Genomic DNA, 12,061 nt, shown 5'->3' with positions numbered 1-12,061 from the left:
GGATCTTATTGTCTTTATGTCTGGAAAGCACTATGCGCTCCAACTGAAATATGGCCTATTCCAGCTCCCGCTGATTTCACCGAAAGTTAGGTGGGACCAGGCCCTGTATAAAAGGTAAATAATAATCATTCCTCTGCAATTTGTTGATTGGTGTGAGGTGATGGAGAACTTAATAACTAGCTTATAAGCAAAATAAAACATTTGTGTATATTCAAGGAAATAAAGGAGGAAGCAATGTTCTGCATTCCAAATGTTCAGGAAGTTTCACATCTTGTATTAAGGGATATCAAAGGCCAAAAAATCCTAATGTTGATATGTAATATACCGGTACCCATTGGATATTTTTGAAATTGAAACCATGGGCTTCACTAAGTCAGACAACTTGATTTGCTGCTGTTATGGTTCTTTGTATTGTTCAAGAAGCTCCACCTCGATACACTTCCTTAAAGAGCCAATTAAGTGGCTAAAACCCATTTACCTCTCTGTGCATTATGTATGGCCTCCTATTTGTCAGCAGGTTCCTTGTTCAAAATGCAGACCTCCAAGTGAGAGCTGATCTCTGTTTCCTCAAATATATTGAAACTGGATCGAAACATCACTTGCATTATATCTGTCAAGACTATTCCCAATTAACCAAGTTATAGACACAAGCCCACTGGCTGCTGATGGACTCTTAGGGACTCAAAGGGATGGTGGGTTTTGATCCTTTGCTTGGAGAAGCAGCTATAACATGGCATCACCTCCCTTAGTTATCTTCACCACCACCCAAAAATATATACATATCTTTACTATGGATTTCCCTGTTGAATAAAATAAGGCGCAATAAGTTATCCTGCAGGAGTGAAAAACATATTCCTGTGCAGACATTGGTCACATTTGAATCATGGGAATACCACCTATTCCTTTACAGCTGTGTGTGAGGAACGGCTAATGAGGAGGAAGTCCTGCAGCAATAAATCCAACACTGAACCTCCAGAGTCCTCATAATTGTTTCTGTAATGCTATTAACTAGGCAACTGTGTTAGGCTTGATGATGCAAACTATCTGCCTCTGAATAACCCATAAACATTAGTGAGGAATAAAACAGTTATACAAGGTAACATAATGTAATAGTGTTGAAGCACTCAGACTAGTCAGATATTTTATGTGCATGCTGTAAATGTACAAATGGTTTATAGTCTTACTCGATCCAAATGTTCAGAACAGTAATATACATCCCAAAACTTATGGAAATATGGTACTAAAAATGTGGAATACATTATGCCTATAATATTAAATGGATCAATGTGTTTGTTGCATAAAAATAGTCTGTCACTTAGGGGACTATATATGATATACACAAATGGTTTGTTTGTACGATTATTCCCTGGCTATCTTATTACATGACATAATTAGGTGGTTTTGGACTTGTAGATCTGCTAATACAAGACACTTTTGCCTTCCAAGCATTCATCAAATCTGAACAACACATCCTTTTATTTCCTATGATATACACATAAGCATTTTATTTTGTTTGGACAATATTTATTACAGATTCTGATGGATTCTTTTCCTCCCACTGAATCAACAAATTCAGCTTTTGTGATTGAGTCCCACATAAAGCTCTATTTTTATTTGTTTTGGTGTGTGTGTGCATGTGTCCTTCTCTCTTTCTCTAAACCTGATGATGGATATTTTTCTGGTTCAAATTCTTTTCCCCCAACACTCACCCATCTGTTTGCCTCTTGGCATCACTGGGTCCCACTGCATATCCTGACCCTTGCCTTGGTTCTGTGCTGACCTATCTTCTGACCTTAACTCTGCCTCCAGGGTCCTGATTTCAATAAGCTTTGCAAGTGCTCAAAGCCTCCCAGCATTTGATCCATTAATAACTCTGGCAAGATTTGTGATTAAGTGTGCTGAGCTGACCTGCCTTTCACTTTCTTGTTAGACTTTTGATAGCAAAAAGCTTATCATCTTTATTAGGAACATAGGGATCCCTTCATAACTCTATTATCCATGTTGCTTATAAGTTACAGATAACCTTCTTTAAAGAGAAATTCACAGATCAGTTCCACAGAATTATTTTTTTTACATGGAAGTCCCTCTTGCCATCACTCAAAGGCTCCATGTCTCTGCAATCCTCCCTCCAGCTAAAGAGGGCTAGACACAGCTTGCTCTGGAGCCTGTCAGTTCCACTCCATGTGTCAGCCTCAGGGGGTCAAATGAGACATGTTCTCTTCCTCCAGAGTTTGTAGCCTCCAGCGCTTGCTGTTATAGGAGCAAAGGAGAAGCCCAGCTGGGCTGTCCTCAGTTCTATAGTTTAACACTATAAATAGCCAATGTTTCTCAGACAAGCTTGTCAATTTATTTCACATGTCATTTAATAACTACAACTTAACTATACGTCATAATTCTGTTTAAGTTGTGGAACTGCTTCACGGGTCATCAGAAACGTGGGTTTTGTTGCCATGCGGGACTGTGGATTCAAAAATAGCTTCCAAAGTCTATAATCCTGGCCTGATGCCTCAATATTGTTCTATGTCTTTGTGGGAGACGTAAAACACCCTCTTCCAACTGACAGATGGTTTGACTCAGAATTTTGGGGAGCCCAATACCCCATCTTTCTGGTTGCAGAAGTGGGCTTAAAGTAAGGATATCCTGGTTCTATTCTCAACTCATCCACTAACTTTTGTGTAATGTGAGCAAGTCAATTGGGTCACCCTTTTTTAAAGTAACTATAGATTTGGGGTGCCTCCATTTTTAGGGTGGCCAACTGAAGACACCTTGGCTCTGATCTTCTGGAGTGTTAAACGCCCATAACGCCACTGAAAGTTAGTGAGAGAAGTGTTCAGCACCTTTGAAGAGATGCACTGGGTGATAATGCTTATGTACTCTTGTCACATACTTTGGTATCTATAAAAAGAAAAGGAGTACTTGTGGCACCTTAGAGACTAACCAATTTATTTGAGCATGAGCTTTCGTGAGCTACAGCTCACTTCATCGGATGCATACCGTGGAAACTGCAGCAGACTTTATATACACACAGAGATCATAAAACAATACCTCCTCCCACCCCACTGTCCTGCTGGTAATAGCTTATCTAAAGTGATCATCAAGTTGGGCCATTTCCAGCACAAATCCAGGTTTTCTCACCCTCCACCCCCCCACACACAAACTCACTCTCCTGAGAAAACCTGGATTTGTGCTGGAAATGGCCCAACTTGATGATCACTTTAGATAAGCTATTACCAGCAGGACAGTGGGGTGGGAGGAGGTAATGTTTTATGATCTCTGTGTGTATATAAAGTCTGCTGCAGTTTCCACGGTATGCATCCGATGAAGTGAGCTGTAGCTCACGAAAGCTCATGCTCAAATAAATTGGTTAGTCTCTAAGGTGCCACAAGTACTCCTTTTCTTTTTGCGAATACAGACTAACACGGCTGTTACTCTGAAACCTGTCATTTGGTATCTATGGCTCATCCATTTTTATTTCTAAAGTATGTCACACCAAGAAGAGCAGAACTGGTGTTAACAGTAGAGTCAGTGCAAGACTGGAATAAAGAGGAGGTGGGTGAAGTTGGGATGATCTGGCACCTTAAGGGTAGTGGTGTCTAGGAGTTAGTGCACCCCGCACATGGCATGCTCCCTTTAAGATTTTGGGATGTCTAATATACAGGGACCTAGGAGACATTGTCAGAGAGAAAATGGTCCAGAGACGAAACAGTGTTTGGGAAGAAATCCCAGTACCGTTCCTCTCAAGGCCTTGAACTAGGAGCCTGGCAGAGTGAGCAGGGCAAGACTCTGCTCTCTCCCAGCTGACTAAGCTTTAGGAAGGGGACTAGCATATATGCTGCTCTTCCTTCACAGGAGGAGAGGGCTGCTTTGCTGAACCCAACCCTCTGAGCTTGGGGTGTAGTTAGTGGGGAAAGGAACCAGCTGGGATAGCTCAGTGGTTTGAGCATTGGCCTGCTAAACCCAGGGTTGTGAGTTTAATCCTTGAGGGGGCCATTTAGGGATCTGGGACAAAAATGGGAGATTGGGCCTGCTTGGAGCAGGGGGTTGGACATTCCAGTAACTCATGTAGGCAATGTGTATGTAATTCCTGGGTGGCCTGAAGGATTGGTAGTACCAATGTGACAATAGAAACAAGAGACCGAGCCTGGCCTCTGGTATCTCATTACTTGGTCTTAGCTGTATTGGCCAGGTAACTTAGGTGGACTTCAGGGTGAGAGAAAAGTGGATGACAGTCCTTGACTGCATGCGGGCTATTTGCTAGATGATTCGAAGTATTTATACACAACTCATATACAATTCTTCATACAAAGGTTCTCTAAGTACATGCTAAACTGCCATTTAGTGCTGCTTTGTCACTTCTCATTCCCCCTCTCTCCATAAAATCTAGTTATGGACAGTGCATGCAGTGCTAGCCCCCAGTTGGTGCTGTACAAATAAACTGATAATTCACAGTTCTGTGACACTGACTTTAAGACTGCATAGCCATTTGGCGAAAAGAGAACTCATGGAGTGAATGGAAATTAGGTGAACAACAGAAAGGAAATTACACTTAACCTTTTGGCATTCAAATATGATTCTCCCGGTTCCTGATCCTAGTCAGTTCCATGCTATTATAAACAGGGACCCATTTGATGATGATTGTTTCTAGTGGAGTTCTGCAGAGATTTGTGCTTGGCCCTATGCTATTTAACATTTTTATCAATAACCTGAGAAAAAACATAAAGCCATCACTGATCAAATTTGCAGATGACCACTGTGGGAATACCATGTCCAGTTCTGGTGCCCTGCGATGGGGGGTACAAACCCCACACTGGAGAGCAAGGGGTTAACAAACAGCTCAGGGCCCAGGAGGTTCTGCCCAGCCACATCTGCAAAGCCTGTACAAGCTGGAGGTAGGGCTTTACAAAGGGGAGTAGAGCAGCTCAGAAGGAGGCAGCTGACAGGAACAGAGGGCTGCTCTGAGCTCTGAAGGGAAAATACTACCCAGGAACTCATTGTCCACAAAGAAGAGGCAGGCAACTGAGACTGCAGGCCAAAGACTTGATTAGAGTGAGTTACATTGGGAAGCTAAAGGGGACTGGGTGTGGTCCAGGGGAGGGCAGTGGCTTAGCACTCCAAGATGTCGAGTGTAGCTGCCCACCATTGGACCCTGGACTGGACCCTGGTGGAGACAGCAGGCCCGAGAGAGCATTACCACACCAGGAGTCTTCACCTAGGTGACAGACCTGCTGGAAAAGACCTTGACTATTCCAGAGCCTAGCCCCAACAAAGTCTCTATGCTAAAGGAGAGGATTGGTAAGCCTTGGGGCAGAGGCACTGAAGAACTAGACTGTGCTTTAAACAGGGAGGTGCTCTGCCAAAACCCAGCATAACCATTAGGTGGCACTGTTGATGATTGTTGTGCCTTCTATATGCCCACAATTCAAAAAGACTTGATAAATTAGAGCAGGTTCAGAAAAGTGCATGAGAATGATTAAAGGGTAGAAAATGTGCCTTATAGTGACAGATTGAGGTCTTTCAGTCTATTTAGCTTAACAAAGAGGTGGTTAACGGGTGACTTGATTAGTCTGTATGTACCTATGTGAGGAACAAATATTTGATAATGGGCTGTTCAGTCTAGCAGAGAAAGGTCTAACACACTTCAACTTCCAGCCATTTGATCTAAACAAATTCAAATAGAAATAAGGTGCACATTTTAAACAATGAGGGTAATTGACCACTGAAACAATTTACCAAGGGTCAAAGTCGATTCTCATCACTAGAAACTTTTAAATCAAGATTGGGTGTTTTTCTAAAAGTTCTGCTCTAGGAATTATTTTGGGGGAGTTCTGGGGCCTGTGTTATACAGGAGGCCAGACTAGATGATCACAATGGTCCCTTCTGACCTTGGAATCTATTAATCTGATGGCAATCTTGGGTGAGTGGCAAGGCAGAAGTCTACCTGATAGCCTTGTAGAATAGTGTGTGAACAGCGTATAGAAACAGTGCAGTCTTTCTAAGCAAGGATTTGCATCTGTGCAAAATTTTTCATTTGACAGCATGTTCCCGCTATCACAAATGTCTGATCACCACTCATTTAACAATATTTTTATTGCTTCTGCATAAAGACTTATAAAGCACAATGCAAAGGAAAGAGTCCCTGTCCCAAATAGCTAATGGTGTGAGGACCAAATTGCAGCATTTAGCCACTGGCCCACAGACGGGGAAATGCAGAGCTATTCTACCCTCGAGGGAGCTCAAGGAAGCACAGGTTTCAGAGTAACAGCCGTGTTAGTCTGTATTCGCAAAAAGAAAAGGAGTACTTGTGGCACCTTAGAGACTAACCAATTTATTTGAGCATGAGCTTTCGTGAGCTACAGCTCACTTCATCGGATGCATACCGTGGAAACTGCAGCAGACTTTATATATACACAGAGAATATGAAACAATACCTCCTCCCACCCCACTGTCCTGCTGGTAATAGCTTATCTAAAGTGATCATCAGGTTAGGCCATTTCCAGCACAAATCCAGGTTTTCTCACCCTCCACCCTCCCCTCCCCCCCACAAATTCACTCTCCTGCTGGTGATAGCCCATCCAAAGTGACAACTCTTTACACAATGTGCATGATAATCAAGTTGGGCCATTTCCTGCACAAATCCAGGTTCTCTCACTCCCTCACCCCCCTCCAAAAACCCACCCCCATACACACACAAACTCATTCTCCTGCTGGTAATAGCTCATCCAAACTGACCACTCTCCAAGTTTAAATCCAAGTTAAACCAGAACATCTGGGGGGGGGGGTAGGAAAAAACAAGAGGAAATAGGCTACCTTGCATAATGACTTAGCCACTCCCAGTCTCTATTTAAGCCTAAATTAATAGTATCCAATTTGCAAATGAATTCCAATTCAGCAGTTTCTCGCTGGAGTCTGGATTTGAAGTTTTTTTGTTTTAAGATAGCGACCTTCCTGTCTGTGATTGCGTGACCAGAGAGATTGAAGTGTTCTCCGACTGGTTTATGAATGTTATAATTCTTGACATCTGATTTGTGTCCATTTATTCTTTTACGTAGAGACTGTCCAGTTTGACCAATGTACATGGCAGAGGGGCATTGCTGGCACATGATGGCATATATCACATTGGTGGATGTGCAGGTGAACGAGCCTCTGATAGTGTGGCTGATGTTATTAGGCCCTGTGATGGTGTCCCCTGAATAGATATGTGGGCACAATTGGCAACGGGCTTTGTTGCAAGGATAAGTTCCTGGGTTAGTGGTTCTGTTGTGTGGTATGTGGTTGTTGGTGAGTATTTGCTTCAGGTTGCGGGGCTGTCTGTAGGCAAGGACTGGCCTGTCTCCCAAGATTTGTGAGAGTGTTGGGTCATCCTTTAGGATAGGTTGTAGATCCTTAATAATGCGTTGGAGGGGTTTTAGTTGGGGGCTGAAGGTGACGGCTAGTGGCGTTCTGTTATTTTCTTTGTTAGGCCTGTCCTGTAGTAGGTGACTTCTGGGAACTCTTCTGGCTCTATCAATCTGTTTCTTTACTTCTGCAGGTGGGTATTGTAGTTGTAAGAAAGCTTGACAGAGATCTTGTAGGTGTTTGTCTCTGTCTGAGGGGTTGGAGCAAATGCGGTTGTATCGCAGAGCTTGGCTGTAGACGATGGATCGTGTGGTGTGGTCAAGGAAGCACAGTCTCTCCTCAAGACACCTGGTGTGCAAGGGTACTGTACATTCTGTAGTATCCTAAATGATGGTGCAGGTTATTCCCCTAGTGCACGTGGCTGGCTTCACAGGCTGATACCTTCATCTGCTCCTTTCTGCCCCCTCTGAGGCAGTGTACAGGAATGGAGGTTGTTTGTAACTCTGAACAAAACATTGTGGTTGTTCTTTCCAAAGTTTACAACTGAACATTGACTTAACGCAGCTTTGAAACTTTACTCTGCAGCAGAAAAATGCTGCTTTTAACTGTCTTCATTTAAATTAAACAAGCACAGAAACAGTTTCCTTACCCTGTCAAAATTTTTTTAAACTTTCCCTTTATTTTTTTAGTAGTTTCATTTAATACTATACTGTGCGGTATAGTTGTTTTGGGGTGGGGGCTGGCTCTGCTGCTGCGCTGCCTGATTGCATACTTCTGGTTCCAAATGAGGTGCGTGGTTGTGGTAACTCTGGTGTTCATAACTCAGAGGTTCTACAGTATACCCCAGGTATGTTCCCTGTGATCTAGCGTAGGGATTACCTAGGAATTACCACATAGGTTAACTTCTGTACCACCCATGGTCCAGCTAGCTCAATATCTTGTCTGACAGTGGCCAGTATGATGCTTCAGAGGAATGTGCAGAAACCCTCAGTGGACTTGTTCATAAGGAAACATCTTCCTAATCACCATCAGTTGATAGCTGGTTTATTCCTCAGGATGTTGAACTTAATTATATTGTTGTCACAGCTTTTAGGAGCTCGCTATAGCTGCTGCTTGCACCAACTCCTGTGTGTTTTAGGACTAAATTGAGACTAGCCTCTTCTCTGGAGAATGCAATTGGGAGAGGCCTTTGCATGTGGTGGGACATGCTCCTCAGATATGTTTCCTCCATGCTTCACTCTTGTGCAGCTATGGAAGAACCGGTCCCAATCTGGCCCTATGAAGAGAAGCAGCAGGTGACAATAAACACAGAGAGGAGCTGGGCAGGTGGGATGAGGCAAGGCTGAAGACAATAAGATCATATGGCTGCTCAGAAGAGTAGTGCATTCCTCTTTGGGCTTGCAGGGCTTTTTGTTATATAACAAAGTATATGTAACGCTCATAGTGCTGTAGGGCTGACAGCAATTATTCTTTCCTAATGAAGTCTCTCTTTCACTAATTTGCTAGAAGTGATTTCCAGCAAAGATGCACATAGGCTAGCTAGGCTAGAGGATGTGCAAGGAGCACACTTTCTCAGAAAGAAGTAGGCTGAGTTTTCCCTGAGATGGGAGTATGTTAGTGTAACCATGGTTAATCATTTCACATACTCTGTCTGCACATACATGTGAGTACAAAGAAATCTAATATTAGACTGCAGGACTGTTTCCTAGCACCTTCCCATTCTGCAGCTTCCCGGAACACTTCTCTAATATAGTACCGTATAAAGAGGATTTGGGCCAAATCATCCACTCCTTACTAAGGCAAAACCATTATCACTGTAACACAAATATCAAACTTCCAGATAAAACCTCAGGAGAAATTCAATAGATGGGGGCTAGATAGTTCCCTGGGGGTCTGATGCAACTTCCATTGAAATTATTATGAATCTTTCAGTCAGCTTCATTTGGACTGGGAGTGAGAATTAGCCCTGCACAGTTGTGCAGTGAGCCTTCCTCTTATCCCTAGGGGACCTGTGCAGACGCCAGGCCCAGCCACTGTTGTTGCACATAAAGACCAGGAAACTAGGTACCCCACTGCTTCTAGGGCGTCTTAAGAGCAGTGTAAGTGTGCTACTATCATCTTGTCCCCACCCCCTTCCACTTCCACACCAGCTAGGCCAACAGAGGAGGTGTATATGAGGAGAGGGGGTTATTTTACAGTCTTTTAGAGGTGAACCAGCAGCCACTGTTGTGTACTCTTTCCCAACGGTATTCTGTTTGTCTTGGACACAGTCCCTCAGAACTGCTGCTGGTGTACAATCCCTCCTCCCCCTGAATGTGCATGGTAGCTTCAACTAACACTCTAGGCCTCTGTCCTCCGTGGGAGGTTTTCTTGAGGAAAAGTACAATAGGACTTGTTCCTTTTATAGTGTGGCACATATGACCTCAGTTGAAAGAGTAAAGTGGGTGGGGATTAGACCTTACCAAGCTTGTGTTCTCTTTCTGTAGATGTGATCTTTTCTGCTGTCTCTTTTTAAATATTTGTAGCAAAATCTAAAGTTCCCACCTATTTTGGGAAATAAAAGTGCTACCAGGCCAGCACTCTGGTCCATGTCACAGCTGCTCGGTCTCTCAAAGCTCAAAAATCAAATTTCAGTTAGTTTTTATCTTGGATATATTTTTAATTTCACTTAAACTAGCTCTTAACAACATTTCACAGACTGAGAAAATATGTGCGATTAAATATGATGATTTGGAGTCATTTAATAATTTACTTCTATTTAGTCAGCAGTTTTCTTAGCTAATTTTATTAGGAAGCCTCAGGTCTTTATGTATGTAACAATAATGGGCTAATTCTTCCAAATTTTACTCGTATAAGGAGTCCCCATTGAATTTGGTGGGACTGATCACATGGCTAAGGTTTATAAGATTTCCGTTTTTGCTAAAGACAAATTACTGATGCCACTTTACTGAGCTACAGGATTAGGCCCTTTGTAATGTTTTAGTTGTGATTTTCATATAACTTGAGACCCTTGGCTGTGTTTGGCTTTGGGTTTTGTTATAATATTCAGCAAAACATCTAAACTAAAAAAGTCATAAATACACCAGAACTATAAGCTTAGTAGAGGATAGAATGACCTAGAGGATTGGTAATGGTAGGATATTGAACCTTTCATCTCTTGGGCATGGAGATGAACCTGGCCCACGCTAGTGCTGGCTGAATGCCTTACCAGGGACAATCAAAGTCTGTGACAATTTTGGCAAGTTTCTCCTTTAAAAACAAATTAAGGAATTTCTGCAATTGTTTTACTTAAAAACCTGGGATGTCAGTAAAGGGGGTTTGTTCATATCCTCAAAAGATTCTCTAACCAGCGGATGTGCTGGATCTCAAGTTCACAAATCTTAGCTGTCTAAATACGGTTATGCTTTTGATGGTGTCTGATGAAGAAATATAAAATAAAGTTTTAATTAGTGCGTCCAGATAAAGCTCTATCCTGCTACCACTGAAATCAAGGGCAAAATTCTGATTGATATCAAAGAGGAGCAGGTACAGACCTATAATAACAATACACTATAGATCACAGAATCATAGAATTGGAAGGGACCTCGAGAGGTCATCTGGTCCAGTCCCCTGCACTCAAGGCAGAACTAAGTATTATCTAGACCATCTCTGACAGGTGTTTGTCCAACCTGCTCTTAAAAATCCCCAATGATGGAGATTTCACAACCTCTCTAGGCAATTTATTCCAGTGCTTAACCACTCTGACAGTTAGGAAGTTTTTCCTAATGTCCAACCTAAACCGCCCTTGCTGCAATTTAAGCCCATTGCTTCTTGTCCTATTCTCAGAGGTTAAGAACAACAATTTTTCTTCCTCCTCCTTGTAACAATCTTTTATGTACTTGAAAACAGTTATCGTGTCCTCTCTCAGTCTTCTCTTTTCCAGACTAAAATATCCCAATTTTTCAATCTTCCCTCATAGGTCATGTTTTCTAGACCTTTAATCATTTTTGTTGCTCTTCTCTGGACTTTCTCCAATTTGTTCACATCTTTCCTGAACTGGACACAATAGTCCAGTTGAGGCCTAATCAGCACGGAGTAGAGAGGAAGAATTACTTCTCGTGTCTTGTTTACAATACTCCTGCTAATACCTCCTAGAATGACGTTTGCTTTTTTTGCAACAGTATTACACTGTTGACTCATATTTAGCTTGTGATCCACTACTCCTTCCTAGGCAGTCATTTCCCATTTTGTATGTGTGCAACTGACTGTTCCTTCCTAAGTGGAGTACTTTGCATTTGTCCTTATTGAATTTCATCCTATTTACTTCACACTATTTCTCCGGTTTGTCCAGATCATTTTTAATTTTAATCCTATCCTCTAAAGCACTTGCAACCCCTCCCAGCTTGGTATCATCCACAAACTTTCTAAGTGTACTCTTTATACCATTATGTAAATCATTGATGAAGATATTGAATAGAACCAGAACCGATCCCTGCAGGACCCCACTCGTTATGCCATTCCAGCATGACTGTGAACCACTCATAACTACTTTCTGGGAATGATTTTCCAACCAGTTATGCACCCACCTTATAGTAGCTCCATCTAGGTCAGGGGTCTCAAACACACGGCCCGTGGGGTTATTTCCTGCAGCCCCGCCAAGCTCCCTGCGCCCCATCCCCCGCCCTCCCGGAGTTATTTTCTGTGGCCCACCAAGCTGCCCGCCCTCCCAGAGTTATTTCCTGCAGGC

The sequence above is a fragment of the Eretmochelys imbricata genome, chromosome 1, assembly GCF_965152235.1.
Source record: "Eretmochelys imbricata isolate rEreImb1 chromosome 1, rEreImb1.hap1, whole genome shotgun sequence".
NCBI classification, from domain to species: domain Eukaryota; kingdom Metazoa; phylum Chordata; order Testudines; family Cheloniidae; genus Eretmochelys; species Eretmochelys imbricata.
This window is presented reverse-complemented; position numbering follows the sequence as displayed.